The following is a 21293-nucleotide window of genomic DNA, read 5'->3' on the forward strand; positions in this document are numbered from 1 at the left end:
ATTGGGAAACAAAGAGGCAGAAATGTTGGGAGCCCAAGGAGAGCCTGAAATACAGAGAAGCATTGAGCTTCCCAGAGATGCTTCAGCTTCTCAGCAGGGGACAGAGCAGAATCCTTTTCGGGCCGTCTCTGTGCATTGGAGGGCTGGACTGTACAGCCCACATTGAATCAGAGTCATTGTGTGTAAATGAATAAGTGCACATTGTTTTGAGATGCTGCTATTGTATTTGGGGTTGGGGGGAGGAGAGGGTTATATTTTGTGTGTGTGTGTGTGGGTCTATGTGCTTACGAAAGGTGAGTGCAGATTGCAATAGTTGCTGCTCTATTTTTGTTTGTCAAACAGGGCCCTTCTCTTGGGAGAGGGGCATGTGGCGGATCCCAGCCCAGGATTACATTAATCAAAGCATTATTTCCCCAGGGATGTGCAGCACAAATGATAGTAAATCCTAATAAAATTGGATCGCTGAGAAATTGAACGCTTAAAGTAATCTGCTCTGCCTGATAAAAACTTCAAATTTATAAGATATTATGCATCCCCACCCCCAAACACCTTAGGTATCATCACTATGTGTGTATTATACAACTATCTGTAGGAGAGGAGCCACTGCTCAGTTTAACAGGCCCATCACTATTGAATATATACGTAGATATAAATGTGTTTGTGTGTGCATGCATACATGTGTTGCACACACACACATGTGTAGAGACATAAAATAAGCAAAAAAATTTATGCACATGACAATAATGACTATGGTCAATATTTTCAGGCCTTTACATGCAACACCTTTGCCGTGGCAGGTGCTGTAGAAGGCTTGGACAAGGCCGTACATGGTTGTGTACCAGCACAGTAATATTGCCTGGGACTCAATTCTCTCTTGCTTTTTACTGACACTCACCATGGGCCTCCATGATGGTACCTGTGATCTCAGCCCACTGAGCAGCTTTGCTTTTTAAACATGGGACCACAGGCGTAGTAGGGAAATAATTTAAAAAAATTAAAAATATATGAACAGTATTTGAAGCTGAATTTAGAAAGCCTTTGAGGGGATGAGCTTCAGAAGGAAACTGTCTTGGACTGGGTAGGAATAGTTGAAAGAAGGGAAGATGTTCCCAGGCCAGTTACTAAGCCTCAGACATGCAGCATGCTGTGCCTTCAGTCTCTCAGTACAGGGCCAGGCCGCCACCTCACTGGCATGGGCCAACAAAGATCAGGGTAGCTGCTGGCCATTTGCTAGCTTCAGACCCTCAGTCTCAGCTATGTCCTCTCTGCAGAAAGAAAGTTTATTTATAATTGCAGCCACAGGACATGACAATAGGCTCAAAGAGATCCACTGTCCAGCAGAAAAAAAAAAAAAAAGCTTTCCCTCCTCCCCCTCAAAGATAGCTGTGCTTCCATATGTGAAAGGGGCAGAAGGCATTTCCACTCACCCAGCTGAAACTCTTTGAAAGGCTGTGAGCCTCCCCCGGCGTTATAAATGCCGATCATTCCTCCCACCCTCGCCGTCCCGGGACCCGGTTACCCCCGCGGGACTTGGCTCTGCCTCGGGCCCCCGTTCACGACCGGTCCTGCCCACTGCCTTGTGGCCGACGTGTCCCGTACTCCTCTCCCTGCCCCTGTCTTTTCTGGCATCGCTAGGCCGACCGAAGGAGCCTTATCCCTTTTCCTAGCGTGGGGTTTTCCTGCCCCGTCCCGGCCCCGGGATCTTGCGGAAAAGGGGGGCGGAGGTGGTCCCGACCCCACAGCGCCCCGCACCCTGCCCTGGCCTGCTGGTATCTGCCCCCTCTGCCTGCAGACAGGGAAGCGGCGCAGGGGAGCTGAGCCCTCTCCCAGCCCCGAAATGACGCAGCCCCTGTTCCAGCATCGTCTCCCGTTTGGGCTGGCTCCATTTCAGAAGCCGTCTCCCCCCACCCCCTTCTTCCCAGCCTTCCTCCTTCCTCCTCCTCCTCGCCTCACCGTCACTCTCAAACAACCCCCCCTCCCCACGCCTCGCGCCCGCTTCCCCCCGCCGCCCCAAACTCCTTCCTCAGGACCGTGGGATGCTGGTGAGCTCTGGTGAGAGTTGCCGGTCTCCATTTCTAAGCGGGGAGCCACCGGGAGCGGTGAGGCAGCCGTGACGGGGGGGAGCGGTCGGGGGGTTAGGGAGGCGATGGCTGACGGAGGGAGGGGGGGGTCCGCACCCCCTCTCCCCCCATCTGGAGCCGCTACTGCTCCCGGGAAGGTGCAGCCCCCGCGCCCCGCCGGCCCCGGCCCCGCGCCCCTCCGTGGGCTGCGCTGCCCCGCGCCGGCGCTCCCGCCGCGCCCCGCACGACTCCCCTCGCCCTCCCCCACGCGTGTGCGGGGACCCACTCACCTCGCCACTGACGGTGCCTTTTCTCATACCAGCCCCCCCCCCCCCCCAAAAAAAAAAAAAGAAAAGACCAATTATTTGCATAGCGTTTGTCACCCTCGCTCAGTATTTATCCCCACTTTTTTAATTGCCCGTCTACCTCCGCCCAGACCGACCCTTCTGCCCCACCCCATTTCCCCGTATCCCGGGCGCAACCGGATGGCAAAAATCAAAGCTGGCTCCAATTTACCCCAGTAGTCTTCCTTTGAACACTCATAAGGTAGGTATGGTGGGATGCTGTTCTCCCACTCCCCATGTGCTCAGTGAGGTGCCTTCCTCTCCACCCTCTCCCCCCGCTCTCTGTTCCTTAATTGGCTCTATCTTGATGTGCACTTGTTTTGTTTAGCCTATTTTACCATTGCGGACGAGATAGGCAGGAAAAGGAGCGTTTGACTTGGTATGTCTCTGATTTTTTTTTTTTTTTCCTCTCCCTGCCTTCCGAAGTTAATTTGCATTCGAGGTCTAATTCATGTTTCAAAATCCTGCCGTTTGAGGACCGTATAGGAACAGGGCATTCATTTCTATTTTTGAGAAGGAGCCTCTCCAGCATTTGCTTCTTTCTGTATAATTTCATTGTGTTCACAAGTGACAGGGATTTGCATCAGTTATTTTGCAATTTATTTTTTATAAGAGTCAGATCAAATTTTCTTATTTTTAAAATTGCTAAGGGAGCAAATACTAGGCATTAAAAAAGGAGCATACATTATTAACAATGTTGCAAACTTAGCCACAGACTATATATTCTTATATATGTATTAATCTGCATTCCTTGGAGTTTGCTTTCTGCCTGCTGAACATCTGATTTTGATGACAGTCAGAGAAAGTCGACTATACAAATACTAAGGTGTATTTATAGTTCCTCACATCTATTTAAAAGTGATTTTACTGCTGTTTGCTACTCTCGCTCCAGCACTTTGCAATTATTTCACTTCAGCAAGGCATTTCATAGGATTAGATGCTGCTTTACTCATTAAAGAGTTTTCAGCTTATCCAGGTATAACTTTCATCCACATCTCTGGAAATAGCTATGTGGCCACGTGGACTTTATGGAAAGTATAAAAAATATACATGGACATATAAAAAGATTTGTTTATATCCATGGTTCCTTCAGTTCTTTGGATATGATGAAGACTATCTATATTGAGGCCTTTATGGGTCTTTTAAGGACTTCTTTCACATATTTTATTTGTATCTATAAAATAAATTTTCTTTTTGTATGTAGTGGTTACATGAATGGCATATGTTACATAATATGCATATGAGGCATTTTTAAGTATTTCTGTATGCACACAAATTTATTTTTCACAAATGTATGTGTGTGCATGCATATGTGTTTATACATGTGTATGATGAAAAACATGCTGGAAGAGAAAACTGCCCAAAATAAAAAATATTCATAAAGGAAAAGCTGTTAAGGTAGTTCACTTGGAGTTTGGATCTGGTGCATTGCAAAAGTCACTTAAATTACAGACTTTACTGTAAATACCTATACATACACCCTCATCTCAGCATAAAAATCCCTCTGCATGTATTTGTCCTCCTAGAACTAACTAAATGGGACTATGAATTATGCCTAAAGAGATGCCACTGATATAAAAAACTTATAAAATAGTAATGGATTATGGAATTTTATATAGTGCCAACAACTTTAGCATGATTCTTGGCATAAGCAATTTAGTGCAATTTTATTTGTCTGAACTAGAATGATATTACAAAGTGAATTAATAGAACATTAGTACTGAAAAAAAGAAACAGTTCTTCCTTTGAAATATGAAGTGCCACTAACTTGAGATGAAACCTGAAAGTCAGTGAATAATATATGGGAAATATTAATATTTTAAATGTATCATATTTAAAATTGCTGTGAACTTAAACAAGATTTCATATCAAGAAAAACCAAGTAATTCATTTTAGGTTCCAATCTTATATGCAATGTTTTACAAATGAAGCAACTCACTAAAGAAGGGAAGTCAGGTATGTAAGCATAACTTGTTATTTTGCACATAAAATGTGGTCATTATGGAATATGAATTTAATTTTGGAAATGATAAAAAAACCCACTTATTTTATTTTTTCTACTGCGATACAAGAAAAACATTTTAAAACAGATGATTAATTAGATGAAATGGACTGATATAGCCCATAATACCAGCATGGGCTTTTACACCTTGTGAAACCCCACCACAATGGGACCTTCATAAAAAGTATGAAGTCGAGTAATGCAATCATATTTTATATTTAGAATGGGAGTTGATATGATTCAGTTTAATGTTGTGAAAAAGTGAGCCCTCTGGCACTTGGCATTCAGTTATTTTAAAATTACCCCTACAAGTAAAGTTAGTAGAAAGACTGTACCATGGTTGAAGCCCAACACTAAAGCTTAGGGGCAAACTGGGTGCCACTGCTTGCCTTGCCATCCATTCAAGCGCAGACAAGGTGTTATCCTTGGTCGTCTCCTTAGTCTGAAGTTTATTGGCTCAAATATTTCACTGTCCTTCTCCAACGAGCAGGTACAGCTCAGCCTCTGGAAGCCAAACCTGTGCTGCTCCAGATGGGCCAAATCTTGCTTGTCCCATTCATTGAAACCACCTGGAGTTTTGATTGATTGGAATGAGCAGGATCTAGCTCTCATTCTGCTCCCTGAGGTATTTCCATTAAACCTTAATATAAATGGAGAGATTATTTTTGCATTTATTTGATGTGAATGGAGTTAGGTCTGAGGGCCACACTGACCTTGCTCTTGTGCCTCAGCCATCTAAGGGGTAAATCCTATACACTTTGACTCTAGTGAATCAGGCCAGCAATAATTGTTGTCACTACATACTAATACGTAGGACACGTATTACTGGGCATTTTGAATAATCAAAATAAACCCCATGCCCTTGTCTTTGCATCAATGGGAAGTGCTGGATGTGAGTTTAGTGGAAAGGGCAGCTCTGTGTTCTGGGAAAGACTAAGACTACCATGAGGACTGTAAGCACTTGTGAAGTGTCTCATTGAAGGACAGCAAAAGACTGGTTAGTCCGTAGACTGGTTCCCACGTAGCCACTTGCTCCCACTGTGAGCTAGTTGCAGGTGCCACAGAAGAAGACATGGTGGTGATGGTGGAAAGAGGACACAGTTGTCACTTGCTATGCAAGTGGATCTTTTTCTGTCCAGTTTTGGCCAAAGCTCTGGGACATTTGCTATGGTTCTCTCAATTATCTCCCATTAATTTCAGTAGCTTGTGTTTTCATTACAAATGCCCAGTGTCCTTTGGAAACTCACTATGGATATTTTAAATTCAGAGGAACTGTGATGAGAAAAAAACCCATGCTTTTCTTTTTAAAGCGATTTTACCATTTAATCACAGTTTGTTTAAATATACATTTCTCTGCTGTGAAATAACCTTTCTTTCCACATTTATGTGCACAATCCTAACTCATAGCAGAAAAAAACATTTTAAAACACTGTGTCATGCTTATAGGATAATTATTAATCTTGTCAGAATAAAAAGCATACTAAAAGTATTCCATACAAAGGTTTGTGCCTCAACATTTTTGAGAGTTTTTTTTAAAGTAATCAGACATGTCATAACAGGGGGAGAAACCACACGATATATAGAACGTAGTACAAGACTCCTAGAGGACTATTTAGAAATAGACAAAGCTTATTTTTTCTCCTTTTGGTTAGCAGACTACTTGATGAAAAGGTATGTTTTTATTTTTATTCCTGCTTGTGTCTTACAGTTCTATGAAGTCGATGGGAAACTACAAATTCCAGACTTTACTAGTTATATATGATATAAAACTAAGGAAGAAAAATGTTCATGATACATATCTGGAAGGATAAACACACAATAATCATGCAATCCAATAGCAGAAAGAATAATTATTTGACAATAAAGCCAATATTAAATACAAGCAGAGTAATATTGTCCTATTGAGAAATAAAGCAAATAAAATGATACTACAAAAAGACACTTTTGAAACTTCCTCTATGTTTAGAACTTTTCCAGTTGAATTTTCCTTTTTAATCTTTTGTGACCACTGCGTTATGGTTGGTGAACAAGCCAGTCAAAATTCTTCTGTCTTGATTTTCCTATCCCATATCTACAAATTCAAAAATGCAACTTGCAGCAACTCCATTTGATGTTAGGGGGGTGATTTTGCTGCTTGTTTGGATGGTTTTTGCTTGAGACTTTATTTCGCATACTCTGACTCAGGCTGAAATTTATGGTGGATGTGAGCAGTATTTGTAGGGTCATCTACTTACTTTGTGCAAGAGGGACAGCTTTTTCCTACTGGGGATTCCTATAGGTACAGAAAAGGGATACTGTGGGAAAGCAACTATTTTTCAAGGGCATTGGGTATTCACCCCTTCATTTGACTTCAGTGAGAACTGTGAAAACTCAGTATTAAAAAAAAGTGCCCATTTTTCTTTAGAAAGTCAAATGTTGACACGGAAATCTGACTTGTGTATCTCTGGCTATAAAAAATGGTAAAATTTTTTAGCTGGAAATGTCTGTTTTTATCTTTGTGTGGGTTTAGCATCAGCCATACGAATATAAAAGGCAAACATACCTTTCCTCATGTGATAACTGTTTGCTTTGCCTTTTTCTTCTAAGAAGTAGAAGCAATTATTAAACTACTACTGCCCTGAAAAAAAACCAGACAGAAACAATAGAAATTTTTATTCACTACTCAGTTAAGAAAATAAGAAGTCTAATCTACATAGAGTGAATTATGATTTTATATGCTGATGATTTGCCTTTCTGAAATTAAGATCCTTGTACGGAACTCTTTCAGCTATTTTATTACTGTTAGGAAAGAATAGGATGCAGATCTCTAACACCTGTTAGAGGGACAGCTTTTTGCACTGCGACACTCTGAAACCTAAGGAAAATATAGCAAACATTTTGAGGAGCCACCAAAGGCTGGGGAGAGGAGAGTATCCATCGACACTTGTGTGCCAGTGAATGTTGTAGCAGGTTGTGTGCACCTGGGGCTACGGGATTTCTTTTCAGAAGAGGACTAGCAGAAGAACCAAAACCCATGACCAGTTATTGATAAAAGTCCCCTCAGTGCAGCACTGTCAAGTTTTGGAATCAGTTTTGGCTGGATGGTGTTGAGCTGCAAGTGGGAAAGGATCCCAATCCAAAGTTCTGTGCACCCCTTGTGCCCACGCTCGGGGAATAATTCCTTTGTCTGCAAGTGGTGGTTGAAGCCATGAGCCTCCTCCCAGCAATGCCCAGGACAAGCTGGCCCCATGGCCCCCAGCAGGAGCTGTGGTCTCTGGGATGGGAGGGGTGCACTGCTTTATTGTGTGGAATCCATAAGGATGGGACTTTCCTCTGCATCCCGACACCAACTTTGTACTTTGGTTTCACCTCTAATCTCTCTATTAGGGTTTTTTTAATTTTAAATTCTGGATTCATCTAGAAATGATTGGGCTGTGCTCAGCACTGGCTGTCTTGATAGGTTTGAAATTCCTGGGAAACCTCAATACTGGCATTTTCTAAACACAATAAGCAAAACACACTGGAATATTAATAGGTGAAACACATTTTAAAGGGGCAAAATCACTTTGTAATTTTGTCTGTTAAAACATATTGGCTAGGGGCAGCTTGGGGAGTTGCACTAAAGCCACAAGTGTTCTTCACAATTTAAAGCTTCTATGTTTTAATTCTTTTTTTTTTTTTTTTTTCTGCTACTATAAAAGATCCCTGGAGACAATGGGGCTGTGACACTTTAGTAACAGGTTATCCTCAGCGTGCAGGGAGCTCCATAAAAACCACAAAATGGACACACAAAATACAACAACCACTCCTCTGCTTCCCAGTTTCTCTACTTTCTGGTGTTAGAGTAGTTATATTACATCGGCTAGTGGGTAAAAAGGAAAAAACCCAACCAAACAGATGGAAATGTCATCTCTAAACTGACAGAGTCTCTGTAAATTTGCTTGAAGAGCTATCTCAAAGAACATAATAATAATATGAATAGTAAAACATTCTACATTGTTCTGAACTTTATTTATTTAAACAAAAATTTATGGAGCTGGTCGCACACTAAAAATTGGAGTTTGGTACTGCAGTTGCCTTGGTGTATTTTTCAGCATTGTAATGGGCTACAGGGAAACAAAGGAGGATATGAATATAGGGCAGTTGGTATTTAGATTTGGGTGGCACTTTCATTTGTTGTAAATGTCTTTTTTAAAAATCTACTTTCCTTCTATCATGCTATTGAATTGTAGAAGATGTTGATATAGAAAAGCTGGAATTATTTAATAACAAAAATTAGGAGTGTTTTTTGTAGTATATTTCTTATATTTCTCATTACCAACCTCTTGACTGATAAGGAATCCTGAGGTCTGTGCTAAACTCACCCATGGGGTAGAATGCGCTGTTAAAGAGTGAGATGATAGATGGATCTATTCCTCACCTTCCAAACCCAGTTTCTTTATAAAGCAGTCGAAAGCAAACCTTTTCACAGAGCATCAAAAAGCAAGCTCAAGAACAACACTTCTATCACACCTTTCACGGTATTTTTTTTCAGGAGTCTGCCCCTGATTTTAATCCAAAGGAGCTGCTTTTGGAACTGGCGTGTCCGGCTTTGGTGTTTGCCTGCTGAGGAAGAGGTACGCCCTTTGTCCCTCACCTGCAGATGGCTTGGATGCTTTTACTTTACCGAGGCAAGCACTTCCCAGTGGGCTGCATTCAGAAAGTGCTTTTCATAGCATTAGTACAGAACCAAGTTACAAAAGAATATTAATCTAATACATTCCAAAATTCGAATATGTGTGATTAATAAGCATTATTATCTATAAATAAGGCTCTAATGATACTTTGGCAGTGTTGTAAACACAAGAATCTGAAGCAATTATTGTCATTATTGTTCTGCAAGTACTTTCCATGAATACCAAATGGATATTACTGTCCAGCTCCTTGGCACATAGAAATCCTGTAAAGAACAGTTGTCAGTAAGGCCTGGCCGGTTGCTGTTAACTACGTTTGTATAAAATGTAGTGTACCTAAAGACAAAGCTGACAAGTTTTTGAAAGCAAGCTGATTGATTAAAAAATTTATTCTTTGTCCTTTGCAACATCCAAAATTATGTTAAATAAAGCCTATGAGAAAGTTTTCCCATGCTGTGAGATGAACCATTTGTGTGATGGCTGCGATTAAAAATGGAAATGGATTTTCTGCCAAAAACACTGCCCTTCTTTGTGTGAAACCCACAAAGGTGAGGATGTCCCAGCTGAAAGATGATGTGTAAATAGTGTTGACATTCCCCTGCCCCCCATCTGTAAGAGGTAACCCAGGACTAGTTTTCAAGGACAGAGGATGAAAGGGGTCTTAATCCTCTCCCCGGTTTGTACAGGTCCCATAGACCGGAGTCACACAGGCGGCCGGGTCCCACTCTCTGTGACACCCTCACTCGCCTGCCTTTGGCAGTCTCACCTCCGTCACCAAACCTCGCTGCTTTAGACGGCGCCAGCCAACAGCAGCATTTTGTGGTGGGTGTCATGTTGTTCTTCAGATGCCAGGGTGTCATCGCGAGCGGGAACAGTGTGGGTCTGACTCTCCGAATATGCAGAAAGAAGAAGTAAAAAAAAACAACAAAACAAACCCCAAACAGTAAGCTTTACTTTCCAAATGTGTTCAATTCTTCTTTCCTCTCCTTGATATTTGGGGCGTGCAGCACCCTATACCATGTGGTTTAACATTTTGTTCTCTATTTGTAGGTCAACATTTCCATGATTAAACTTCATCCTTTATTCAGCCTGTTCTGGCTAGGCTTTGCAGCACATGTGATATAAGCTGTTTTCACAGCTAGTAGGCCAAATCTTACTCTGAATAAGGGAGCCAAACATATGTGACTGAGTCAGACACTTAAATCAACTCCTTGGTAAATGGGAGATAACTCCAGGTGCAGTGATGAACACTGAGAACCAAAAAAGTGGGAAGGGTGGCCAGCGTTCCTCTGTGTAGGAAAGGAGACGTCCTATGCATACAGGCAGTGAAATCATAGTCCTACCCAAATTTGCTCTCCCACATTTGCCTGAGGATACAGAGCCCCCTTCACTGAAGTAATTGGGAATTTTTCCATTCAGGGTCAGGCCAGCCTGGGATAGGCTCAGCTGCAGCTGGGCTGTGCAGAAGGGGGACAAGGCAGCAGGAAGCGAGCCCACCTTGCATTTGCAGCACACACAAGAGGGTTGCTGGGGGAACAAGGAGCACTTCACCTACAGCATTGTGTTTCTTTCACTTGCCCTCCCTTCATCACCCTTGCATATCTCATTTATGGACCAAGGCTGGTGGCTCTTCTTTTGCTTGATAGCAGGTATCAGTTGCTCTAAGTCTATGAAGCTGGACTGGATGATCTATCCACTTAAATCAGTGGAACAACTCCCAGAAGCACTGGCCATCCAGAGTGAGTGTGACCCAACCCAGTAATCCTTTGTGCAGAGGATTTGTGTTAAAGGACTCTGGCTGTGTGGCCAGCAGCCCTCCTCCTGTCTTTCTTTGGCATTGCCTGGTAATTCTGTTAAGTTCTGGGAAGCCTACAAGGCCCATCAGGCCCAAAGAGAAGTGCCAGAGGAGCAAGGGATGTTATAAATGATCCAGACCTGCTGTGTGGTTGCTGTGGGATGTTCCTACCTTCACCAGCGCTGGACTGGTCACGGCTGTTGGGTTGCTACACAGCAAGTACCAGAGTGAATAGCAAAAGAGAGCTCCTGCAGGAGGTCCAGAGAGCACCTATTTTCCTCAAATGGATGTGGCTCTACCCGTAATATTATAGAGAGAGGACTATGTTTCATCTCTAATGAACCATTTCTGTCAGGAACAAGCCCTTCCAGGGCTACACTGAGGCTGTCTCCCTCAGCTAAAGGAAATACAGGCAACATAGCAGGACTTTCAGTGACTTTTGCCTTTTGTTTTGTTTTGGTTTTGTTTTGTTTTTGTTTTAATGGCACCTATTCTTTTTGTTCATTTGCTTAGGTTTTTTCAATAGCTTTTTTTCATTTAGAAAGAAAAACATATCCTGCCCAAAACTAAATCTACTTGCTAGATTGTCAGTGAAAAAGGTCAAATGGTGACTACTGTGGCTTTGTGAGTACTGTGTTATCCGTAGTTTAGAAAGTCCTGTCCTGATAACACACACAGTAGACAACACACATAAGATGAAGTTTATGCACTAGTCTGAGGTTTTGAGGACCTGCCTCATGGCTGGGCAAATCCCTGGGCATTCATGTGGGCATCTGATCCACTTCCCTTCCATTTCATTGGGAAGAAATCCTGCTGGTTACAAGATGTTACCAAGGACTTAATAGAAGACAGGTGCCTTCAGTTCTTGTCATAAAGTTCGGGGATGCTGTACCGAATGAGGCACAGAAGTAGATGATCTGGTCTGGTGTGCCTGGGGACATGGAATGATGCAAGGCAAGGGTAGGATGAATTGCACACTCCTGGTAAGCAATAGGGAGAGTACCATGATTCTGCCCTCACTGGGGTGAAAGTTAATCAAGAATATGCTGGAATAAATCCCTATGTGCATCAAGGATACATCGGTATCAAATTAATGGAAAGGAGAAGGGAATTTAGGACAGCTAAGATCTGCTGATAGGGTCAAGTGACCTCCCTGTCCTTGGGTCTACATTTTGGAAACAAATTGCACTTTGGTTTCACTTTTAAAAGTGTGAGCCAAATTGTGATGCTTACAGAGAGCAAGAAGATTGGAAGAAGATGGGAAAGTCCTGTGATCAGGGTGCGAGAGGATTGCAGCATGGTATGGTGATGCGAAGTTGAGCAAAAGAAAATTAGAATTTTTCCCGCCAGTTATTTAGACAAAAGAAGTTAAGCCTCCATTTTCTTATGTTTAAATAACAGTCTCCCTCTTCCATGGTATAAAAAATCCCAAGATCACACAGGAATGAATTAAGACTGTGGTAACAGACATAATTTCACGTTAATGAAGAGACAGTATGTTTTGTATTATCTTTTCTCTTGTTTTTGATAGCTGTTTTTGGGGGGTTGATATTACTGTAAGTAAATACATTTGTCTTTTGTTTCATTTTCCCCCTGTGACCTATTTCATTTAATTAGAAGGAAATGTATGATAGGAAATGAGTATCATCACACTGGGCTCCATCCAAAGCCCGTGAAATCATCAGGAACCTTTCCTGGGCTTTTCACCACACTGGGTCCAGCCCAGCAGAAAAGAGGGGTTATTTCCACCTTATCTGGAAGAATGAGCACTGTCAGTGTAAAAATATTACAGTTCTTATTTTAAGGTCTGGCTCCAATACTAGGGAAGGATTTTGCTACTGTATGTGCCTCTCTGTGCCACGTGTTTCACATCTGTGGCAGCACATTAAAGGATAAAGGTTCCTAAAACTTTAACTCTGAATATACATATAAAAAGAAGATACAAATTAAGGAAAAGATAAAAGATATTGATGGAAGTACAGGAGATGCTCTTTAACATGCATATTATTGACTCAATAGATTGTTACGGCTTCAGAGCTATTAGGGTCTGCTGTGTCAATGTGTACTTAGGGACTGTTTAATATGCAGATGGTTGACATGACAGACTGGAGCCATTACAGTCTATCATGTCAGGGGGGATACATGAATACGCACTTTGCCAACACTGTAAAAAGTCCCTTTAAAATGCAGTAGCTGTTTTTTAAAATAATTTAATAGGTTTCGTTCTTTGGATGCCCAGAGACTTGAGAGTCTGGATTTATCAGCAACAAAATTTATTTCCAAATTAAGTCATTTTCCATGTGGAATGTGCAGTCTGGAGAACAGGGCGTAATCTCAGATACGCAGCTCCTATCAAATCTTGTAAAATTAGCTACCGCACTTGTGCATGTGTAGAAGAGATCAGAATCTATCTGTTGGCATGTGTCTTTTTGAAGAATATAGTTTTGTCTTTTTGAGGGGTAAGGGAGAATGTCGTCTCTTTTTTCATTCAAATAATCTTCAGTAGCAATTAAATAGCTTATGCTACCTAAGAGATCAGTTATTACAAGATAAGCAGCATGACAGTTTGGAAAACTGAATAAGTCTTTGATTATTTACTAAGTTTTGATATCTGCTATTTGCCTCAAAATGCTAAAAAGTGAAGTATAAGATACAAACATGAAAGGCTCATTTGATCATCATAAGGAAAGGAATCAGTAGTTTTGCTTTTCTTTTCCTCAACAACTTATTTTTTATTAAAATAGCAAAGCCAAGTGTTGTGTTTAATAAGATATATTTTTTTCATTTGAATATCAAATGGAAAAATACAATTAAAATATTTCTGCTTTTACATTAATCATAGGCTATATTTCAGCAATGCGTATATCTAAAAAGCTCAGCATACACATTTGGTATATATTAGATGCTTCTAACAGATGCCCAGACCTCTTCCCCTGATTTTTAATGTTCTTTTTTATGGCAGTGGTCCAGGGACATTTTAATTTGCAAGCCTGTGAACTTGGAAATAATACTTGTAGCGGGGCATTATGTCTAGTCCATTCCCTCTAAGTTTATTGTCCTGTGTCACCTAGCTCTGATTTTAGCTGATTTGCTGAACTGAGTCTCGTGGTGCAATTCCAGCACAAAATTCACTGAGCAAAAGCACTCTGCCTTGCAAATAATAGTAATTGTGCAATATTATAAAGGTCTTTCCTCTTATCTGTGGGACAGTTGGGGGACAAATCTTGCAAAAACGTGCATTTTTAGGCAAATGTGGTGGCTGATTTCTGACAGCTCCTTTTACTGCCTGGTGCTAACAGGGAGACCATGGGGGCAGTCTGGATGTGGTGGTGATGGGGAGGGCAAGTGCCAGGAGGTAGAAGGTGGGAGAGAGCACATTTTACATAACCTGTTACACATGTGCTCCTGGGTCTTCTGTGAGATTTCTACAACGACACAGGAAAGTCAGGAAAAGCTTAGAAAAAAGAGAGGTCTGGAAAAGCCCAGGAGGTGGCTTCTTCTCACAACTGAATTCTTCTTGTGCTCCAGGAGAGGCTCCTAATGAGAGATACCTCTCCCTGGTGCTGAGTTACCTCTGCAACAAGGGAGGACCAAGCAGCAGGAGCCTGTGTTGCAGCAAAATTTATCATAGCTTCAAATTGCATCAGTACCCGTGGAAAAGGTGAGCTTCGCTCCCTCCCCAGCTGTGGGATGGTGGGCACATCCCCGTGGCAGTGGGTTGTGACCATGGCTGTGGGAGTGGCAGCTCCCACAGCCTGTCTGTCTTCACCTCTGACCATCATAGTGGCTGAGGGGGCCCATGTGGCTCTCCAGGCCTCTCTACCCTTCTTCTTCCCCAGGGCAGCCCTGGAAGTTCCACTTCCCCCTCTGTGTTACCTATGTACAGGGAAACATTGTCAGCTGAAAGAGGCACATATGAAGGCACATTGTGAAGCACTGTGTTACCTGGTGCTAATCAATAAAGCACAAATGTAGCTTTTTGACAGCACTTGTAATTTTGACTATTGCAATGGTACGCCATTTCTTTGAATGCAGTACGCTTCTGTGCCCCATTAAAGCATGGCTGGCATCGCTTTCAACTATTCACAAATGCTGAGATGTTGAAAAATGTAACATTTACAAAAGATACATCTGGTGTATATTTACAAGACTCAGGAATCATTTAAATAGTGCCTGTGCCATCACCATATTAGGAGAAAAGTTAGTCCCAGCCGCATATGTGAAATCAGTAGTCAAATGTGCGCTGGTTGAAAGTCCATTGCTATGACATAGTATTTTGGGGTATTAAACTTGAACATACCAACCTGGGTACAACACTCAAATGAGATAAATATAGACCTGCATAACATATGTGATAACTACCTATAGGCACCTGTTTAAACAATGTGGTCAGAAGAGGGTTAGGGGTTTTGAGGGACAAATGCTTAATTTTTTTTTTTCTGGTAAAGCAGAATCTTTGGCTTCTCATTGTGAGATGTCATCATACCTTTTCCCTGTTCTTCAGTGAGAATTGTAAGACCTACCTTGGAATCAAGGAAAAAGCTATTGAACAGCTTCCTTTATATCACATAACATGTCAAGGACAAAAAGGTGTTTGTCTCCTCCTGCCAGTGCAATACCACTTAAGTTACATTTGAAAACTATTTTTTAATTAATGTGATGGGTCATGTTTTCACCACACTAAGGCAGGAAATTCAAGGTAAACCAGATACTCCCTTTCTCAGTCACACAAACATGAATTAAGCATGTAGCATCAGACTTAATTTCAATTTCTAGGTCTGCAATTGAATCTAGCTCAATGTGAACTCTTTTTTCTGCACCGTCACATTGATACCTGGATGTTAGTGACATTATTTAAAGCAACAAATCAACCTATAGGACTGTGTTCAACTGTATGTCGTTTGACAGTAAATGGAATAAAAAAATGTTACTTTTCTCTAGGGGCAGATTTGTTAAAGGGTTTTCATCTTTTGTCAAGATATTTAATCCTGGAATGTTACAAAAAAAATGCACAGTTTGTACAAGTGCAGATTTCTGCATGCACAGTTTGCCTGATTGCTAATTTGGCTGAACACACTTAGCCTTAACACACGCAAATGAAAGAGGAAAGATAATTTTTGCATATATCCTTCTGGGTCAAGTGTGAATCCCTGGACTCTAAGGGAAGCAGGTATCCACTTTTGGGGCTGAAGGCTGTCACTCTGGATCACCCCGTACATCAGTCTCAGTTCATGCATGCCAATGAGAACAAATTTTAACAATGAGCTGTTGAGTGATGCCAGCAGAAATGAATGTTTCTGAAAGCTTCAGGGTTTTGGAGAAAGCAGCTGAAATCGACTCCGTGGCACTCATCACTGTTGCCTAACTGAAGGAAGGCAAGAATTTGGCTCAAGCCTCCCACGTAATGGCCAGATTTGAACACACCTTTGTTTTCCAATGGGCTGAGTAAAGCTGGTACAGGACTATAGAATTAAGCCAAAACGCCCAACCATGTTATTTCCTCAGAGGGGTTCACTACAGAACAACTTCAACTAAATTATTAGCACTACTAGTAATTATTACTATTAATTCCTTTTGGTAAGCCTGTCCCTCCACCACAGTAGCAATCACGTGCTGGGATGTCTACTGCTTAGGACACCGTACTCCTTTGGAAGTGGATACTAGTTTAACTGATACATTGCAAAGAAGGTCTGACCTATTGCCTTTTCATGTTTTGCTTTGTTTCAATTGCCTGGACTCTTGCAGCTCCTTAGTAGCTTTTCTGATCCATCATGTCAGGCTGGCAGCTGTGCCTCTGCACTGTGCCTGCCTGCCCACCGTGAGCCAGATTTCACTCTCAGATGCTTGGCGTACCCTCCTCCCTCACTGTTCTTTCACTGGAGAGATGATTTTGCCTTCTCCTCTATTAAATGGCCTGGTTTTAACGGGAACAACTGCTTTCTCCCATGGCTCCTCAATCCAGGGCTCTAGGTGTGCAAGGACAGAGGAGGAGGCACATTCCTGGATGTCCCTGGGTGTGTGCTACGCATGCAAGATCAGGCTTCTGCCTGACATCTGCAGACTGAGCCCTCCACCCCTGTCAGCAAATGGTCCCACTCAGAACCATGGGCATTTTAATTTGGAGATATTTTCTCCAGGCTGTGTAACTTTTGCCCTCACTGTGGACTCCCCACTTCTCTCAAGCCTAAATTTCCCTGGGTCATGCAGGCCCACAAAGGATGGCGTCTCAAAAGAATAAACTCCATTTTACATCAGTCCATCTGAAAAATTGTCCTGAGAGGTTTCCACCCCCTCCCCAACAACAGGAAAAAATGGTTGAAATTTTATAAGCAGATTTTCAAGAAGGAACAGATTTTTTTTTTTACTGCCAAGCTGTATAATAGGTGTTTTTGAGAGGTCGTTAACTTCAACAGTATAGTCAGAAACAGTGTTACACCCCACACTGCATCTATCGTTAAGCAATTAAGTTACTGATGGGCTTTTACATTTATTTACCTTGATGGAAAGATATGTTTACTGAACCTGAGTACAAATCAACATGAGGAGGTGGAAGTTCAGAGTAAATTTGACTAATGATGTTGTGTTTTCATCCTTAAAAGAAAGAAAAAAAATGCCCTGCTTTTGATGCTATTTTATCTTCATTGGAAGGGATCCGAAATGATCCCAACTGTCATGTGAGCGCTCAGTTAGGCTTAGATCCTCTTTGATTGCAGCTGAACATCTCTCTCTGTTGGCTCATACCTTTCCTTATATGAATGCAGCATACAGCACTTCAGGTTGTTTATTGAACAGCACTTTAACTCTTCATCTGTGAATGCCCTCACAATTATATCTTTAAGCAAAATATGAGCTGTGGCCACCTTTGCCTGAAGAGATGTTAATGTGGCCTCATTGCTGATGTGAAGGAAGAATTTCCTCTTGTTTTCAGAGTAACTTCTAAAATACAAACAAGAAATATTTCTTTTAGTGAAACTTAATTCTCTCTCCTTTTTTTCAGGCCCACTCTTTTCTCCAGTCTTGGTATGTGGATTTCTCTCTCTCCAAGTAATTCCTTAGCATCCCCTTGAATGGCATCTACCACACGTGAGCATCCTCCACAGTCTCTAAGATACTTTTGTTGTTTTTCTTCTTTGAACATTTGTTTTTTTGAGATGACATTGACAGACATGAGGCCTAAGTCTGGAGATGTTCTGTGGGTAGAACTCACATTTATTTCAGTATGTCGAGCAGTTTTAGGATCTGATCCATATTGAAGACTAGCATGGCGTAATGAGGCCTGGGCATATACAACAATATGTATTCTAACACAGCTCACTCAAAACAAATATGTTCCCTTCTCTTTGGCTGGTATAAACAAACAATCTCCATTGTATTCTGTGTGGCTCTGCTGCGCCGCCTTGCACATGGCAAGGGCTTGGCTTCCCTTTTCACAAAAACAGCATCTCCATCCTGCTACATGGAGCTTTTCCGTGCATGCCCAGATGGACCTGTGGCTTAGGACACTGATCCCAAAAACGGATAATTTGTCTGGTGCTAAGTCCTAAGTGCTTTATGAGAGAATGTTTCTTGCTACAGATATGCTTAAAAAGGGTCTTGTTTCTGAGTCCTGTGCACTTCAGTCAGATGATACTGACTCTGGATTCCACAGCTGGAAAACAGAGAATCAGTGTAATAGTTCTTGCTAGATCCCCTCACACTGACCCACGAAATCTTCTCCTCTGATACCTAAGTTTCCTTGAAATAAAAATTGTCTGCTTTGTGGAAAATTCTTGATGACTCAAGGTGGAAACATTAGCAGGGGTGAGTTCAGAACTCATGTGTGAGATCCATTGTCTGTGTGAAGCAGAGGGAGTTTGAACCCAGGTGTTCCTTCTGTGATTGAACTCAGACTTTTATGCCATTTTGCAAAGCCATTACCCTCTCCTGTAACTTGTGCTGGAAGCGGAGTGAGCTGTTTTGGCACTGAAATGATTTCATTGTTAGGCTAAGTGTTACACAGATGGCATTCTTAAATGTAAAATTCTTTTTATGATTCTTTCGATTTCATATTTATTTCATTAGATCATTATTTATGTTAAAGAGTCACCATTAATCTGAAATGTGCTCAGCTTAAAAGAAAATGTTGAGAGGAGTTTCAGGTACCTGATACTCAATCCTTTAGTTTTTGTGTTTTGCATTTTCCTATTTAAAATGGTTTTTTTCTGTCTCTAGGTGCTATGTGACAGATCCACACAAACAACAGAGGGGAAAGAGCCTCACTTAACTGATTAGAGAAGAGAAGCAGTGAAAGGGAATATGCACAAAGCACTGCCAAGTTCACAGAGCAAAGGAAAAGATAAAAAATAGAACCATTTCACTGGCTTTTTTTTTTTTTCCTCCATAGAGGAAATGTAAGGTATTTCTTATACTAGCAGCAGGGAAACAGTTTTAAGACAAAAATGTGATTTCTTAATCAAGGATCTCTAATTCAAAATATATTTATTTAATAAAGAGTAATTATGATAGCAGCAACTACTCATTCATATCAATAATTCATCCAGAAGTAAACCATATCAACATATTAGCATTTATTTTTCCATTTAATAGGCTGTGATTTAAAATAAATCTAAATCATCATAATCATTCAGCTCCATATGCTGGGAAAGAAAAAGTCACCTTAAACCAGATGCATACTGTGAAAAAAAAAGAAAAAAAAAGAAAAAGGGGAAGAGAAGTTGTTCTAAAGAAACAACATATGGGAGAAAATCTTAAGCTGGGGTAAAGATGCTCTGCTTTGTAGATGTCAATGTAGTTTTAAACCGAAAGAGGGTAAGTTTGGATTATATATTAGGAAGAATTTCTTCACTAAGAAGCTGGTGAGGCACTGGAACAGGTTGTCCAGAGAAGGTGTGGATGCCCCATCCCTGGTAGTGTTCAAGGCCAGATTGAATGGGACTTTGAGCAACCTGGTCTAGTGGAAGGTGTCCCTGCCCATGGCAGAGGGGTTGGACTTGATGATGTTTGATGTCCCTTTCAACCCAAACAATTCTGTGTCCTATGATTCTGTGATAACTATGATTCTATGATAGTGAGGCTGAGTTATACCAAACAAGGTTCTGGTCAATAATTTTCAAGAACTAGGAGTCATATACTGATTTCTTTCTTTTAGAAAACAAACAAAAGAAAAGGATTTCTCTCAGTTTTAATCAGGAAAAGGCAATAAATGTGATCAAGAAAATTCTAGTTTGAAGATGTTAATGTGTGGAAACAACAGGCTGTTTGCAAGTCCTTATGTATGGAAACAATAGGCTGATTACAAGTTCTAAGTTGGCTCTGCACGTGTACCTGCTTGTGTGCTTGGAGCTGCATTTATTTTTCCTGTTGCTAATTACATAGCCAATCCCTCTCCTAATTTGTATCCTCAACTACCCACGTCATTTTGTCAGCTGACAGCTCTTTTTCAGCTCCCTAACACATCAGCACACCTGAAGCAAGCTCTGTTGAAAACCTTTCTTTCTGCCACCTATCTGAGGTCCAGAGAGTGGTGTTTGGAGCCTGTGGATTAGGGTTGCACTTCTTTGAATTTTTCTTTTCTTTTGACATATGGAAAAAGCAATGAAGGGCTCAAGGCCTGGTTAGCCTGTGCTTCCCTGCTACAGCATCTCAAGAAGTTGGTGTAGATCTCCTCTTGCTGCTTTTTCTGTTGCTTTTGCTTTCAGTAGGTGAGGCCAGAGACTGTGGTGGGGAGTGGGATGTCACCACTCTGCCTGTTCTGTTGCCACGTCCAAGGCGGTGCTGACGGCACACTCTCTGGTCCTCAGGGCAGCCATAGGGTCCTTGGATGAGCTCAGCAAAGCCCTTTCTCTCCCTCGGACAGAGAGCTCTGTATTCTGTCTGGGAAAATACGACTGTGCAACCCTTCTTCCCTGTAATTCCAGCAGTGATGCTCTCAGGGGACCTCTCAAAGTGGTGGCTGCAGTCACAAGGCTGTGAGCATCATGCAGGTCAACTCTGCAAAAAGGTATTTTCTTAGCCTCTCAGATGATTTTTGTCACCTGTGCTGTTATCATGTTACTCTTCCAAGGTTGTTGGTACTGTCCTAGCAAAGACTGCCCTGCACATGTAGCCTGTGGTGCATGGGGATGTATAGTCCCAAGGCAGGCAAATTTAAGCAGTACCTGACTTTTTTTTCCAGTCCCTGCCATGCTTTATGCTGTTAATATTCCTCCAACAATTTTTAAGGAGAAAACTGAGTCATGTTTGATTTTCCATACCCTAATAGAGAGGAGCCGTGTATTTTCCACAAGTTATTGCATTATTTCTCTCTCTGGTGTGGCTCTGATTTAGTGCTGGATGAAGCTCAAAAGGAGGATTAGTGTAGAGAGACTCCCATATGCTTGGATGCATTTCTGAACTGTGTACTATCCTCACTGCTTTTGATGAAAAAAGCTGGGCTACAAA

At 41.7% G+C, this 21293-nt stretch overlaps 1 long non-coding RNA gene across 10 annotated transcripts in view; it reads left to right on the forward strand.

Annotated features, from left to right (window-relative positions):
- LOC138105410 (uncharacterized) overlaps window positions 1-21293 on the forward strand; it is a 40380-nt gene that overhangs the window by 7580 nt on the left and 11507 nt on the right. For 6 of the 10 annotated variants that reach the window (XR_011148458.1, XR_011148457.1, XR_011148459.1 and 3 more), the window contains exons 2-3: window positions 8920-9001; window positions 17851-17936. This is a non-coding gene — a long non-coding RNA (uncharacterized lncRNA). Of the gene's footprint in view, window positions 1-2502; window positions 2607-8919; window positions 9002-17850; window positions 17937-21293 lie in introns of those variants that run through there. The other 4 variants (XR_011148465.1, XR_011148461.1, XR_011148467.1 and 1 more) reach the window with 4 other exon arrangements.

The sequence above is a fragment of the Aphelocoma coerulescens genome, chromosome 1, assembly GCF_041296385.1.
Source record: "Aphelocoma coerulescens isolate FSJ_1873_10779 chromosome 1, UR_Acoe_1.0, whole genome shotgun sequence".
In the NCBI taxonomy this organism is placed as follows: Eukaryota; Metazoa; Chordata; class Aves; order Passeriformes; family Corvidae; genus Aphelocoma; species Aphelocoma coerulescens.